Source organism: Zonotrichia albicollis, chromosome 22 (genome assembly GCF_047830755.1).
Source record: "Zonotrichia albicollis isolate bZonAlb1 chromosome 22, bZonAlb1.hap1, whole genome shotgun sequence".
NCBI lineage: Eukaryota > Metazoa > Chordata > Aves > Passeriformes > Passerellidae > Zonotrichia > Zonotrichia albicollis.
The window spans coordinates 5,996,210-6,012,621 of NC_133840.1; the positions used below are offsets into that span (position 1 = coordinate 5,996,210).

The 16,412-nt window shown below is 44.2% G+C and overlaps 1 protein-coding gene across 5 annotated transcripts in view; it reads right to left on the reverse strand.

Moving 5' to 3' along the window:
- Positions 1-14,701, reverse strand: part of RFFL (ring finger and FYVE like domain containing E3 ubiquitin protein ligase) — a 30,902-nt gene extending 16,201 nt beyond the window's left edge. The window contains exons 1-2 of one of the 5 annotated variants that reach the window (XM_005495018.4): positions 14,567-14,701; positions 10,726-10,809 (exon numbers count right to left, since the gene is read on the reverse strand). The gene's annotated coding sequence lies outside the window, so the exon portion shown is untranslated. Of the gene's footprint in view, positions 1-1,472; positions 2,832-10,725; positions 10,810-14,526 lie in introns of those variants that run through there. The other 4 variants (XM_005495019.4, XM_005495021.4, XM_074556767.1 and 1 more) reach the window with 4 other exon arrangements.
- Between the last annotated feature and the right edge of the window lie 1,711 nt (positions 14,702-16,412).

A 16,412-nucleotide genomic window follows, 5' to 3' on the forward strand; every position in this document is an offset into this window, starting at 1 on the left:
TCCCACAAATTATTCAATTCGGGGTTTAAATTCTCGTTGAAAAAGGTTCAGAGCAAGAAGTCCTGAGAAAGGGAGAAACCATTTAATACAGAAAATGGGGGGAGCAAACTAACAAACTTAAGAACACACCACAGCATACCCAGCTCCTCTCTGCCCTCACCCATGGACAGACATCCTCCTTTCCTTCCCATCCAGAACCTTCTGCAGCCTTCAGGACCTGCAGGAGCAGCTGCAGATGCTCCACACCAACACAGACTCTGTGTCCTTGTCATGCCTGTGGCCCCATGACAATACATTCTCCCTGGTGTCTGCTGTGAGATGTGACCAGGAGTAGAGCAAAGCAGGCTCCAACTTAGGAGTAAAGGCAAAAAAAACTTCATTAACCTACAACTATAGAAAAGAAATACACAGAACTCAGAATGAAAACCTCCCAAAAAATTCACTTCCTTTTCAAACCAGAACACTCCTCCACAACACCAGTGAGACAATTTCAACACCACACACCAACCTGGGATAATGCTGAGCACAAATTCATTTGTTCCTGCTACTTCTAGTAGCCTGCAGATCAAGGAAATTGTTCAGGAGGCCAGAAATGGCAGTGTGGCTTTAAAACACTAATGTATTGATAGGTCTCTTTTAAAATGACTATTTTTGTTATTAATCCCTGCAAAATGGATCAGATCTCACTTTGATGAACGCTGTTTTAAGTATTTAATGAGTTAACCACCTTGGCCCCATTAATAGTGTTGCACAATTGCTCATTGTTACAATTTACTACTTTTTTTTATTTCAACAAACCTGCACTGATAAGAAATGCCTTGCTAAAATTAGTTTCACTAATGACCTACCACTTCCAAACTGAATTCATAGTAAGGTCAAAAAAACAGTATTTGCTTGATAACAGAGCTATAGAATAATCTGCTCAAATGCCACTTATGCACAAAGCATTATTTTTATCAGCCTTTGTTCCAGGCACAGACCTGAATTATGATAAATGGGAGCAGCCATATGTTGGGACAGCTGGAAAAGTCAGCAAATGAGGCACTTGCAGAGGGGACAAGGGAAGGAAGCAGGCTGCCAGTCTGAGCATGACATTTGCAGACGTGGTGTCTCAGTCAGAGCAGGAGAAAAGGAAGAGATTGGACACAAATCTGTCATAAGGAATGTACATCTAATTTACTGTATAAAATAACTGGACTGAGACTGTCAGATTTTTATGAAGGGACGGGAAAATATGTTTATGAGTAAAGGTACTACTTTACATGCCCAAGGTGACAGCATGCACACCTTGAAAAAAATGAGTAAATAAATACCAGCACTGGATCACAGCTGAGGTGGGGGAGACACAAGAAATTGTGTCATGGAAGGAGGAAACACTTTTCCATTTTGTGCTGTGCCTTCCAAAAGCCTGGAGACATTTCCCATCTATAATCATCTAAATATGCAACAAAGACAAATATTTAATTGCTCACCAGTTTGATCAGCAACTGTGATGTCAGTTTAGAACTCTTCAGGTGGGACCTTGGTCAGGTACCAAGGCAGAGAGCTCAGGTCAGTCCACACAGAACAGGGAGTCCAGGATTTCTGTGTCCCTTTGGCTGTGATCCTGTGCATCCAGGAGTGCACATCAGGGGGTGCCCTTGAACAGCACCCACACCCTCATGTCCAGAGGCTGCCCAGAGCAGGCTGGCACTGGCACCCCATTCCAGACGCTGCTACACCTTCCCCACGCAGTCCCTGGCTGGAATTGGAGGCACAGCCCGTGCCCAGCAGCAACAATCCATCTTCAGCCCCTCCTCAGCACAGCTGCACCTGTGCCCTGCACCCTGGAGATGCCTCCCAAAGCCTCCTGTGAGTGTGGGCTCAGCAGATCCCGAGCGCGGCACAGCCCAGGGGAAGGGACCTGGCCACGCACCAGCATTTCAATGAAGGAAGTGACATCCATTGAGCAGAGAGTAAACAGGGCAGCCTGCTGGGGCAGGGTGCAAGGCAGAGCAGGAAAAAGCTGGAATGGGGCCACACAGCTCTGCTGAAACGCCTTCAGCTGCTGCTGAGCCCAGAGAATCACCAAAAATCACCTCCCACTTGTGTGGCACAGAGGAAACCATGGTGCAGACAAAGCCCCTTCTATGCTGCTCTAACCTGGTTTACATTTGCCAGGTAAGCCCTTGGAAAATTGGCTTAGCTGAGAGGCAAATTATGAGTTCTTATTACAAAAATCCAGCAGGTATTCCAAGAGCATTTTGCAGCTGTAGCAGAGCTTATCAGCACTACCAGCAACAGCTGATGGTGTTCAGGAGGTTTGCACACAGATCTCCACCTGGAATCCCACCAGCACTGTTACAAGCACGAAGATCTCAGCCTCAAGCAGCTCTTTGAAACCAGAGAGCTGCAATTGCCATTTGAAATGGAGAAAATGGTTTTAGAAAGCTGTGGGATTCACAGAGCATTGAGAGAAAGCTAATTCCAAAACAGACACTTTCTCACTTGACTCCCAGCTTTGCACCTGGAATTGCAAACTCAACTCTCACCCGCTTTCCCTCTCCTCTGTGGCACAACACCAAATTTCCCCCATTTTACCATGATAAGCTTGGAAATCCTGTTTTGTAAGGAACTAAATACCTGGGTGAGTATTATTTTAATATAAACTGTTTATTTTGACCCAAAGTTTCATTTTATATATTGAAAAATATTTAGATAAAAATTTCTTTTTGCTATTAACTGTAATTATGTCCCAAGACATCTGCCAAGATGGAAAGTCAACTGCCTTTTTCTTGTGCAAGTCAGTGACATTCTCCCAGCAAGTTAACAGAAACCAAAACAAAGTCATTAATGAAATCATTATGGATTTCTAAAAATAATAATTTAGAATTTTTTTTTTTTTCCCAGTCTATCTCAATTCCATAGTCCCATACCTGTTCTCAAGGGACACACTGTGACCTTGGGCTTATCTCCTTCCACTCTCCTCTTATGCTGAACAACAATTCCAAAAGTTGCTGTGCTCCTTCCCACTGGTTTGATATTCATCAGCAAGGCTGAATTAAGTCAGTTGTAATTACAGCATGACCCAAGTGAGGAGGAGAAGCAAGGACACTCTGGAGAAGCAAGATTCCAGAGTGCTGCTCTGTTACCATTCCCAGCATCCTGCATGGCTGGATGTGGCTCTATCCTTGTTCTCACACCCAAAAGTGTCACTGAAAGTGGAAGTTTCCACCAAAATGTCAGCAAGGAGCAGTCCAGGAATCCTGGACTATCCCCTCTCAACTCAACCAGTGCTTTTCATATGGAGAAAAAGCTCCATGCTGGATTTTTCTCTCTCTGTTCATTCCTATCCTCACAGGTTTTCCTGGATTCAGCTGCATGGGTCACTGCTAAAACTGTAATTCCAACAGACAGCAATAAATTCTCAATGAAAACCTGAACATTTCAATAACTGTGCAGCTTCCCTGACCAGCCCTACTCCAGAAAGGGTCCATCCCATCCAGATTTCATCTCAAAACCCACCTCAACCACTCTTCCATGACAGCTGGGGAGGTTTCCTGGATCTGTGCCCACCTGGAAGTCACAAAGAGGCTCCAAAGGCACAGCAGGAGCTTTTCAGGGACTCTTCCTCCTCCTCCTCCTCCTCCTCTCACACCACAAATACCTCCCTCTCTCAGCACATTTTACAATGCCCAGAATAGAAACTTGCTGAAAATAAGTTTCTGCTGTGCTGCAAAAACACTGCTGTGGATCCAGTGACTTCAGTGCAAACAAACAGGAGCAGCTCCACAGCTGGAGCAGGGAGCAGCCTGGAATCCCCTCTGCTGGAAGGTGATTTCACATGGGACAAGGTAACCACTGGAGATGGTTTAATGATATCCTTCTCCTAAATGGGGGAATTCAGGGAGCTGGAGAAAAAAGGGGAGGGGAAAGGATATAAATTTGTATTTTCATCACATCTCAAGTTCCTTACTTCAGGTAAAAAGAGATCAAGCTATTCCCATTGGAATCCCTGGCACAATTACATTTTGTTTCATTATGACAACTGCATAAATGACATATTCACCAACAGTTCAGCTTTGGAATGAAGCACAAGGATATGGGGGAGTTTGAAAGGAGAAGAGAGAGGTGCATTATCCCAGATACAGCTCCTCAAATTTGGGGAAATTACAGTAAATTTCCCTGAAACTGGGATTACAACTGGCCCTAAAGCTCCACAGAGCCTGGGCTGTCACTGTGTCTCAGGCACCCAAAATTCAGAGTGTTTGCTGATAAATTACAACATCAGTTGGAAATCCTGGAAATTACTTGTCATGCCAAGCTATGGGTTTATTTTTAACCAGTAAACTTCAGTAAATTTCACCTATCCAAAATCAAAATATAGTGTCCAAACTCCTCACATGCCAAACCTACTCTTCTCCCCACCTTATTCCAGATTTCTAATTCAAATCTTTTGTACATTCTGGTAGAAAATAAACCAATACCCCATGGAATTTATACAAGTGGAAAAGTGTACGTGCAGTAGGAGTGGATGCACCACAGATCTGTGCAGACTGGCAGGCAACCTCTAACCTATTTAACTGGAGCCTGAAAAAAGAGAATTTTTATTTGGCTGGACAGAAACAGATCTGGATGTATATAACTGAGGCACATCATAACAAGCACAAACACTGCAGACTCATTTCATAGCTATGCCTATTCCAAATTAATCTGAATTCAAATCCAAACTAGGTGCTGAAATAGAAGAAAATGCAGCTGCAGATCTCCTTCAGCACACACGTACACAGAGCAGCTCACACGTCACATCTGACACACACTGTGGGAAGTTCTGCCCTCCCAGGCTGCAGAAATATTTAGAAATTAGTCAGCAGTTAAAAAAAGGTCCAGGATGTTGAGTACAAACCTGAGGACTGGTTTTGTTCCCGAGATAACAAAAGACAGCACAAGAAAAAAGTGAGTTTGTTTATGGTTTAGTCACCTTATCTGTGGGCAAGGGAAAACACCTCACTCTCATGTGAAGGAAGTTAATACAGGTGGAACTTTGAGAGGGACTTTGAAGTTGTACTCTTAAAGCATTTCCATAAATATTATTCCTGTGCCAATCTCCATTTAGCACAGAAGCATTTGAAATTCAGCATTGCTTTACATGCAGCCCAGGAGAAGAGCCTGAAAACTGAGGGGAAGTTCAAACCTCAGTACCCAGTGTGTGCCAGCAGGACAAACATGAACTCTCCACAGCATTCATGGGACAGATGTTGTGGAAAAGTCCTTTTCCAGCCATCTGCAGGGTTTGTTTCTAGGGCTGGAAGGTTCTGCATGGGCTCCTTCACCACCATCCTTGTTTGACTGCTGTGCCTCTCCCTCCAGCCTCAACCTCTGCACAACATTAAGGACTGAGAAATGCAAAACAAAGCAGCCTGAAACCTGGCCTTTATTCAAACAGAAACATGAACAAACCCAACAGCCATCTGGTCCCATGGTTTTGGTTGCTGAGTTGAGGGGCACATCCTGAGGAGATTCTGCAAGAGCTCACAAACCATTCAAGTAAATATTTGTCTCTGGGGACTGAAGCCATGATCCAAAAAAAGGCAGTTCTGCTTTACTGCCACATCTCTATGCATCAGTTATGGCAGAACATTTGTTGGAGATTTTTTCAGGGATGGCCTAGAAGGCAGCTGTGAGGAGCAGGTTCTCACAGCCTGTTTCTGTGAACAGCAGAGGTTCTCAGGTTATTTTTAATTACAGGTAAAAGTGACAAACATGAAGGCCTTGAGAGCCTTGCACATCAGAGTTCTCAGGCAGCTTTCTCATAACAAGTGGATGCTCTATCTTTGGCTGTTTTGGGAAAGCAAAAATAATTTTGAGAACCCAAATCTTGGTATTGGAAACATAAGGTGGAGTTGGTGTGTTATCTCTGGCCTATTGTGAGCTCAGATTTTGCAATATGCATGAAGTGAATTAACACTGTTATAAAACGTGCCTGATTGATGAATAAAGTGGAGTTGATGCTGACCAATGCAAAGTGGGTCGTCTCCCTCCAACTTCAATATATGGTGAACTTCAATAAACATTTAAGTTATTTAATCCTTTTTTAAGCCTTTTAATCAGCTGTGTGCAGCACCAAGAGAGGCAGGAGGGGCCCTCTGGGATGGCAGAGCTCACCCAAACCCACCCAATTCATGGGGTCAAACACAAAGTGCTGAACGTGGAAGCCCAGTGGGACCCAACCCAGAGAATGGAATTTCACAGAAAGCTGAGAGCACAGCAGGAAAGGAAAGCTTCAGCCTGGAATCTCCTGGATTCCCCACCTGTGGCACACAGGGCACATTTCCCATACATGGCCCAAGGCAGCAGGGTCACATTTCAGAGCAGGCTCTGCCAAGGCCAGACATTCAGACATCGTGAGTCAGTGCTCCAGAAATCACTGGAGTTTAGAAACCAATAAATCCACTCAGTTTTGGTTGGGTTTTTAAATTCACCTTCCCTTGGGGTTTTTTCTTCAACCTTTGCAGCACACAGGCACCATCACATTTTCATTTTGCTCCTCTGTAACAGCAGGAGCATTTCTTTCCATTCTGGGGTTTTTTGCTTTGTAAAATGACAGACAAGATTTTCATATTAGATTAAATCCTGGGGGCATGGAGAATAAAACCAGACCAACTATCATGGAGGCTGGGAACATATTATGTCCTTTCACACAGCCCTCTAACAGCACAGAATACTTGTTTTTTAAATAAAACCTCAAAATATCTTCACTTCTGTCCTCAGATCCCAAACAAACAACAATTTATCTGACATTTCAGCACAGCCAGACAGGATTGCTGCCAGTAAGAAGTTCCCTATGACACAATCTTTTCCACACTGACCTGATAACATCAGCATGACCTTTCCTCTCTTTTAAACTCTGCTTTCCTCAGTTCAATAGTTCAGCAGAAACTGACCCATTTTTGATTGCACAAACAAAACCAGATACCACACATTCCTATTAAAAAAAAAAAATTAAACTCCAGACTCCAAAAAATATCATTGGGTAGTTATTTGTAGATTAGCAATGAAATAAATGATATGGGACAATTCAGGGTGAGGATTTTTAGTTTCAGTTTGCAGCTCTGAATCTGGGCCACTTCAGTTCTCTGTGCTTGAGTATTCCATAAGCAAAATACAGATAATAAATTCCCATCAGGGAATGGAATCAATATTTCATTTCTTTAAAGCAGTACTGTGTTCATAATGGGATTAAATACTTTCAGAGAACTGCAGAGCTCATAAAAGTGAGGCACTTCAGGGAAGAAATGTGAGTGAAAAACCTCCTTGCAATTCTGCAGAGCATCCTAACAATTTTACAACACAGAATATTAAAAAAAAAACCAAACAAACAGGATAAAACAAGATGATTTTGAGCCAAATTCATGTTTGACATAAGTGCAAAAGACAATGCAAGTCTTGTTCATTTTTTGGTGGCTTTTTTTTGTTTGCTTGTTTGAACTCTTTCCCAGTTCACAATGAAAATTATGGCCAACATGCAAATAAAGAAGCTTGGTTTTACTTAAAGGGGCATTTCAACTTAAAAATAAAAGTGTAGCTGACAAATGTGGCCTTTTAAAAAAACACTATAAAACAAAAAAGACAAATATTCTTCAGAATTAAGATAAGGTGTGAAGGAGGCAGCATGCTGTCAAACTGCTGGCCAGGAAAACATCAAGGATTTTAAATCTCAAATCTTTTGTGCATGTTGTAAAACATGCCTTTTCTTTAGAAGGTTTTGTCAATCCATTTAGATTATTTTGTCCAATATCAAGGATTAAGGCTGATTAACTGGACAGTAACAGTTTATACCTTTTTATTCACATTTTTTTTTCATTAGGGGAATTTTTGGGAAATACCATGAGTTAGATTTAATGTCAAGCCTGCATCTCTTATTCCTGCCAGAGCACTGAAAGCTTTAGGTGATGTTATTAAGAGCCACATGCAGAAGTAAAAAAGCAAGCTCAGGCCTCCAGAACAATGTTTTAGCAAGGGAGTGTGGCTTTGGGCAGAGCAGCACTGAGGGAGACAGGACCCATTCCAAGAATGATCATCTTACTTCCCTCAGACAAAGTGAAGCCTTTCATGGCCCAGCCTGGGCTCTGGCCTACATTCTGCTGCATGAAAAGGCTTCATTATTTGCAGTTGAACACATTGTTTGAAAACCTGATAGAAATGGCCTTTACCACAGCAAGAGCTGAACAAACTGAAATCATGCAATGCTAAGGGTTCCAAGGGATAAAAATGGCAAAACTGCATTAAATGTGTTGTGTGTTCTCTCTGAAACACACACAGCTGAAAGCCTGAAATAGGTTTTCACCCATGGCAGGGCTCAGAGATGGTATCAGGGTGATCAGATAAGGTTGTTTGCAGATTTAAGGTGCCTCTGAAGGCAGATAAAAAGAAATGCTGTAAGTGTTTTGTTTCTAAGTGTGTTATTTTGCCAGACACAGGCAGTCATTTATGGGTGCTTTGAATTCCAGCTGCACACCTTGTAGGCATCCCAAGTTACCCCTGAAGCCTGGCAGGGAGCTGAACAACATATTTCAGTTCTTTCCAGGAATTCCTTCACTCAGAATGAACAAAGAATTCCTCAGGTATTTCCATTGCAAAAATCTGTCTGTGATCTGTATTCAGGTCAAAGGAGCAAGTAAAAAATAGTATAAATAACAGCAGGAATAGAAAAGCAGTTTGCCAAATAGGACACTGATGGTTTGGGGTTTATTTTTATTAAATTCATGTTTCTCTTCTGCATTAGAGACAAAATCTTGCTCCTCCCACCCCAGAGCCCCCTGCACAAGGAGATGCACAGTGAGAGATCAGGTCTGGCTGAGTTGATAAGGAATTCCATGATCCCCTGCCACAAGTGATCAGCTTTTCCATCTCTGAGACACCAGGCATGGATTGTGCAATCCCAGCCTCTGTCAGACTGGCAGGAACCTGGCCCTGAGCTCCAAGAGCCTGAAACATCCTCTACATAAAACCCAGCTGAGATTTCTGCTCTTTGCATTACACAGTCACAGGGGACTTGGAAATCTACATTTGACTTGGAATCTGAAAAATAAACAGTTTCCAAACTCTCCTGCAGTGCTTGTGCAAGGGCCTCAGGACAGGCAGGGGTCTGGCCAGCTGTGCCAGCAGCCACAGAAGCTGCATTTTAGAACTCTCCCTTCTCTGGAACAATTGGAACTTTCTCCAGGCTGCAGTCTGCACACAGAGCTCAGTGTTTCCCTGCAAGCACACAACAGCTCCATTATTGTTTAACTACCAAAAACCAGCTCCAACAATCTATCAAGCTTGACATTCTATCCATCTCTGCTGCTAGACCAGACTGCTGGGCATAGATATAGGAAGAGGTTCATGGATTCAGGAAGAAAAAAGTTATTTTGTTAATCTAAACAGAGATTTCCCTTCTTTTAACCATTTATTTGTCATTTAAAAAACCATTCAGGAACAGAGGCCTGTTTTTCCTCAGATTATCAAATTCAAGTGTCTATAAAGAAATCTATTCCAGCAGATGAATAAAAGCTCCTTTTTAAGATAGATATAAAACAAATCCAAAGGCAATCCCACAGAGGAGGAGTTGCTCACTGCCTCAGAGCTGCAGCACCAGTTGTGGTCCCAGCCTGGCCATGATTATTTTATATTATAAATATATTATTCATTATATGTGTGCATATATATATATGTGTGTGTGTGTATATATATTATATATATATATGATATATAATACATATTATATATATGTGTGTATATATATATGTGTGTGTGTATATATATATTATATATATGATATATAATACATATTATATATATTATATGTGTGTGTATATATATGTGTGTGTGTATATATATATTATATATATGATATATAATACATATTATATATATTATATAGTTTATATATTATATATTATGACATCAACAAAAAGTCTGGAATTCTGTGGGATGCAGTTCCTGACTCATTTGGGCAAAAGCCAAAGCAATAAAAACTCAAGTGGTGTGGATTTAGTGATGCCACTTTTGACACTGCAATTTGAAGTCACCCATGTGTATATATAGAATATATCATGCCCAAAGGAACCATCCTTCTTGCAGCAGAGGTTACCACGCAACAAGCTGCTCCCAAAAGAGAGGATTTTAAATTTAAATTACATTTAATGAGTTTCAAATCTCACTTAACATCAGGCTAAAAGATTCAAAGCATATGCTCCTTAAGTATATCCTTATAAGCACATCCCACAACCTTCTGAATATAAATAAAAAGGTGGCAGCATTAAAAAAAGCTGATGTTTAATGAATATTTTAATCTCCACTCAAATAAAATGTGGAAATTCCTATTCTAAGACTATTTGGCAGAGGAGCCCAAGGGCATTAGGGAAAGAAGCCTGGTTAATATTTTTGAGTAAACTGAAAACCTCAAGAGCAATTAAAGTGAAGAAGTTGTAGATTTTACAGGCACTGAGAAGAATTAACAGCATCTCAGAACAACAATTCTTTCTAAAGAAAGTCCCTTATGGGAGCAGAAATGGAACAAGCCAAAAAGGCCTTTCAGAGGTTAGAATGAGCCATCTCACTTCTGAGGAACCAGCTGAGAAAGAAGGAAAAACCTAATACAAAACCTGAATTCTTGATTTGACTGTCATACTCTTGGTTTCTTAAAGAAGAGGGTAATTTTTCAACCCTGAACACTAAATAATCAACTTTAGAGGCACCTACCAGCAGGGGCTTAGAAACCTTTGCATGCAGGTGAGTCCTGGTCCTGACATCAGCCCAGCAGTGACACGATTGGATTGTCCCCACCTGTGAAACAGAGACTGCACTCACTCACTCAGCCCTGCTCAGGGGAGTTCACATTTGGCAAGGACAAGGTTTGGCAAGGACAGTTCCTGGGAAGGGGAGGGGAGCAGGATGGGAAAGCACAGAGGGATTGTCAGGGACAATGACTGGAATCACTCTGGTGAGCAGGAGCCAGGCTGGGGGCTCACAGTGGGCATCAGGGCAGGGCTGGGGGGAATCTGCACCAGGTAAATGCATGGCAGTGCAGAGCACAAAGCACAGGCAGGGAGCAGCAGCAGCACAGACCTCAGCAGGGCTCTGGCTGCATCACAGCTCAGCCTGCACAACACCCAGGGCCAGCTGGGTATGGCTGCAGCCAGAGCTGGGACTAGAGGGAACCAATTCCTCTGGAGTGCCCAAGGCCCCCTCTCCCTGCCCTACCCTGGCAGCCCCATTGCCCCACACCCCAAACCCTCACACACATACCCAACCCAGCCGTGTCCTCACTGCCCCACACCCCAAAACCTTCAAACACTGCCCCCAAAACCCTCAAACACCGTGCCCAAAAAAGAGCCACAGGCACACACTTCTCTGCAGCTCTCATTATCCTGCTGCCCACAGCGTGTTTCATTAAGCACAAGTGCTTGGTTCAATGTATTTTGATTTCTTATCTTCAGATCAGGGCTGGTCTTAAAAGGTTTAGAGAAGAGATGGAGCCAGAGGATCTTTAATTAGGTGATACTTAAGGTCCTCCCACTCTGTGAGGAGGAATAGAATAGTGGATTCTATGGAACCCACTCTGTGATTCCATATCCTCTGAAAACCCACTGGAAGGGACAGCAAAGCAGCCTAACCCTAATTAAACACCATTTTTCTTACAGTGACACCAGCACAGCCTAAGTGAGGAGAGCATCCCCAGGCAGAGGTGAGGACACAAACTGCAGGGCTGGCTCACACACAGCCTGCCCAGCTCCCCTGCCCCTCTGAGCAGACACACCATGGAAATCTGCTCCCACCCCTGCAGGCAAAAACTGGTTCAAAGTCCAAGCTGCAGGTTTAATAACAGCACTGGCAGCTCAGCTCAGCTCTGCTCCAGCCTAATTGAAGAGTTTACAATCTCTGCTGTTACTAACAACAAACTGTGGTGCAAAGTTGCACAAGAAATGAAAATTACAGCATTTAACAAACAAACAAAACAACACAAACCCGCACTAAAGTAAACAGCAGTAAACAGAAAACTGAAGATGTGAAGAAGACAGATTCAGTCATAAACTCAACTAGTGACCACTAACCTCCCAAAAACTCACATCTGTGATTCCTTTGTGCTCTCAATGCAGAGCAATGCATTCAGCTCTCATTTCAGGAGCCAAATCACATGGTACCTGCCAGTGAGAAAGGCTGAGCCTCACTGCAAACCATCCTCCTTTTTCTACCCTACAATTAAACACAGCACTTATGTGATGACTCCAAAACTCTCCCAAATTCAGCAAAAACCTGAGCAATTAAGCATTAACCCATGAGCACCACTGTCAGGGCAATCAGCCTTTAATTAAAAGCTCAGTGGCTGCAGCTGAGTGGATGTGCAGGCACAGAGTGCTGAGCTGGGTAAGCCTGCTCCAGGATTCCCAGCCAAAGATGATTGTGTTGGTTCATTAGACCCAACTGTGCCACCAAAAACAAGTGTGATTACAGAGAAGGATTGTAAGATCCCCCTCTCCATCACTGTGGGCACAAAGGAGTTAAGGAAATTCAGTATTTTATGGGTGGAGGTAGGTTAATCAAGGATCTGGAATTGTAGGAAACATCTAAAGCTCATCACAGCTTTCTGCTCCATTTTTCAATTCTGGAAAAATGAGGGAACAGTGGTAAAACAAAGGATTAAAACTCTTTTTGTTTATGCAATCATGTGCATGCCCTAATGATCATCTATCTTAAAATCTGAGCTTGGAACTGTTGAAATACAACCCACCAAAGTGTAACACAATCAAATACCAACTTAAAATGTACCCATCACCTCCCATCCTAATAATATTAAAAAAAAAAGCTCCTTGAAGATCCACCAAACTCTTCACCAGAAAGGACAGGAAAGTGCCCCAGGTCCCTGCACTGCTGTGGAGCACAAAGGAGTTAAGGAGATTCAGCATTTGGTGGGTAGGGGTAGGTTAACCAAGAATCTGGAATTGGAGGAAACCTCTAAAGCTCATCACAGCTTTCTGCTCCATTTTTCAATTCTGGAAAAATGAGGGAACAGTGGGAAAACAAAGGATTAAAACTCTTTTTGTTTATGCAATCATGTGCATGCCTTAATGATCATCTATCTTAAAATCTGAGTTTCCAACAGAGTATAAACACAATAAAATATCCAACAAAATACCAACTGAAAATGCACCCATCATCTCCCATCCTAATCATATGGAGAGCTAAAAAAGCTCCTTGAAGATCCACCAAACTCTTCACCAGCTCCACAGTGAGGTCAGAAAGGACAGGAAAGTGCCCCAGGTCCCTGCACTGCTGTGCAGCAGCTCCCCAAACCAAGATCTGAGCCTGCATCCTGTGCTCCCCACAGCAGACAGGCTGTGTGTCAGAGAGGAGGAAGTGAGCCCAACTGAAACACACAAATAAACCCCTTCTGCCTCAGCCAATTAAACATTACCCTGAGCACAGCTTAATGCAAGGAGCAGAAAATTAAACCCTTCCTATCTACCTGCAATGCTGTGCCTGGCTGAGCACGCCCAGCTGTCCTTGCAGGGCTGGAAGACACCTGAGCTTCTTCTGCTTCTTTATCACAGGGTCAAACACTGAGCCTTGTCCATCCTCAGCCTTTTCACCTGAGGAGACCCAGGCTCTGCTCTCACTGCAGAGCTGACATTTATTAACCTGCAGACACCAAAATACTGCTGAGAAACCCGAGGATGAGTCAATATTTCCCCCACAGGAAACACCTTGACCTGCTTACAGGAACAAACTGCTCAGAAGGACACTCGAGGACTTTTATTTTCTCAACAACTTTTGCTTTCTGCAGCAAAGGAAGGACTTGCTCAGCTTTCACTTTGCAGCACGCCCCCAGTTTTGAGCAGAGAAGGAAATTATTTGGGTCGTTAACACCAAATTACACTTTGGGCATGCTAAAATGCAGAGAGACAATAATTTAAGCAGAGAGCTCTAGAGAAGGCTGCTGCTTATCCAGAATTCCTCAGCTCACATAGCAATTTGAGCAGAATAACCTTCTAAACCCCAGAGAGGCCCTTTGGGAGCAGAACTCAGGAAGGGAAGAGTTACTCATCACCACTCTTAAACATGAAAAAAGAGGCTGCACCAGAGTCCCCCTCGTTAGGGAAATCCTGTGTGGGAGCCCATCGCCCCAAAACACAACCCAGGTGCTGCAGCAGCCCCATTCCCCTGTTCCCTACACTCACCAAAAACCCAGAGCCACTACAGCTCCTAAATAACCCTCAGTGACATCTCATGGACCCCACATTTACCTGCCCCCCTTCCCCTACCCCATCTACCCTTCTCTATCCTGGCAGCCTCCACTGCCCCACACCCCCAAACCCTCACACACATACCCAACCCAGCAGCGTCCTCACTGCCCCACACCCCAAAACCCTCAAACACCGTCCCCAAACCTGCCAGCCCCCTCTGCACCCCAGAGCTCCACACACACACCCCGAACCTGCGCGCTGCCCCCCCCACACGCCGTCAGCCCCGCCGAGCCCTCACAGCCCCGCACTCCCCTCACACCTGCAGCTCCCCGAGCCCAGCAGCGCCGCAGCCGCCTCACCTCGCCCCTGAGGCGCCGCGTCCCGGGTGGCGGCGGGGCCGGCGGGCCTGGAGCGGGCGGTCCCGTCCCGGTGCCTGCGCTCGGCGGCGGCGGCGCTATGGCAACTGCCCGCCGGGCACGGAGCGGCCCCAGGGCAGCCGGGCGGGGCAGCGGCGCCCCCTGGCGGCCGGGAGGACTCCGCGGTGCGGGAACCGCGGGTTCCAGACCCGCCGCGGGCAGGTGGGAGGAAGAGGAGGAGGAAGAAGAAGAAAGAAGAAGAACAAAGAAGAAGAAAGAAGAAGGAGGAAGAAAGAATGAAGAAGAAGAAGAAAGAAGAAGAAAAAGAAAAAGAAGAATAAAAAGAAAAGGAAGAAGAAGAAAAGAAGAAGAAAAGAAGAAGGAGGAAGAAAGAATGAAGAAGAAGAAGAAGGAAAGAAGAAGGAAAGAAGGAGAAGAAAGAAGAAGAAAAAGAAAAAGAAGAATAAAAAGAAAAGGAATAAGAAAAGAAGAAGAAAAGAAGAAGGAGGAAGAAAGAATGAAGAAGAAGGAAAGAAGAAGGAAAAGAAGAAGAAAAAGAAGAAGAAAAGAAGAAGGAAGAAGAAGTAGAAGAAAGAAAAAGAAGGGAGAAGAAAAAAGAAAACGAAGAGAAGAAGAAAGAAGGAGAAGAAGAAGAAAGAAGAAGAAGAAGAAAGAAGGGACACTGCGGGGTTACTGTGTATTTCATATGTGTATTTTATAGACAAATATATACATAAATATGTTTTTATATCTATAAAAATACATACAAAAGGCCCTTAGTGCCAAAAGGCCTCCCTGCTGCTCAGTGAGAGGTGCCCTGCCTGCCCTGGGATGCGATTCCCTGCCCTGCTCCAAGCCTTTCCAGAGGTTTTCCAGCTGTTTTAGGCATTGGGAAGAGGCAGGGAAAAAGAACATCCTGAGTTCTGCATTACAGAGCTGCAGGAGAGCCTGTCTGAGCATGGAGGGGAAAGGCTGAACGAGGATATTTAGGTCAGAAACTCCTTCAAGCCTGATTTTACTATGCAAATTTAGGGCAAATCAGCTTGAGCAGGAAGTCAGGTTTTTCCAGATGGGGAAAGAGATTCTCTGAATTCTCCTGCTGTCCCCACACCGTGAAACAGCCACAGTGACAGAAATTCAGCACACCCCTGCGAGCTCAGAGCACACCTGGGAGCAGAAAAGCTCCCACACAAAACCCAGCCAGTTCCCAAATGTTTTCCAAAAGGGAAAAGAAACTCTCACAGCTGCAATTAGCTGGATGCCAAGGTGAGAAAATCAGGATTATGGCAATGGAAGCTGGCTTGGGCAGCTCTGAGGGAGCCCAGAGCTCACCCCATCACCTTTCCTGGCACTGTCCCTGTTGAGTCACCTCCCTGTGGCTCCCTGGTGACTGAGGGCAAGGCTGAATTCCTCCTGGATCTCTCAGGGATCACAGGGAAGATGCACACGTGGTTGGTCTCATGCTGACTCCAATGAGGGTTCAGAGCATTTTGTTCCTCTTCTCATCCTGCTGGTGAGGGGAAGGAAACATCTGGAAAGCCCTCTTGGTTCAAATATAACCCCAGAGGTTTTTATTTGGCTCTTCCCTGCCCCACAAGAGCTTTGCTTCCCCTGCAGAACCTGAGGCAGAGAGATAAATTAGGAATTAAAATGTGTGTGCACCACCCCTTCATCTACAGCTCCAAAACACAAGCTGGCAAGGAATTAACCAACAAGAAATTAGCTAATAAGGTAAATTTCTGCTTTTAAATTCCAGCCACGTCAGCACAGTCTCCAGCAGACAGGAAAACCATCCTCTTCCTCCTCATCCCAACAACCAGGCTGCAATCCCCACAGCCAAACCTCCCCC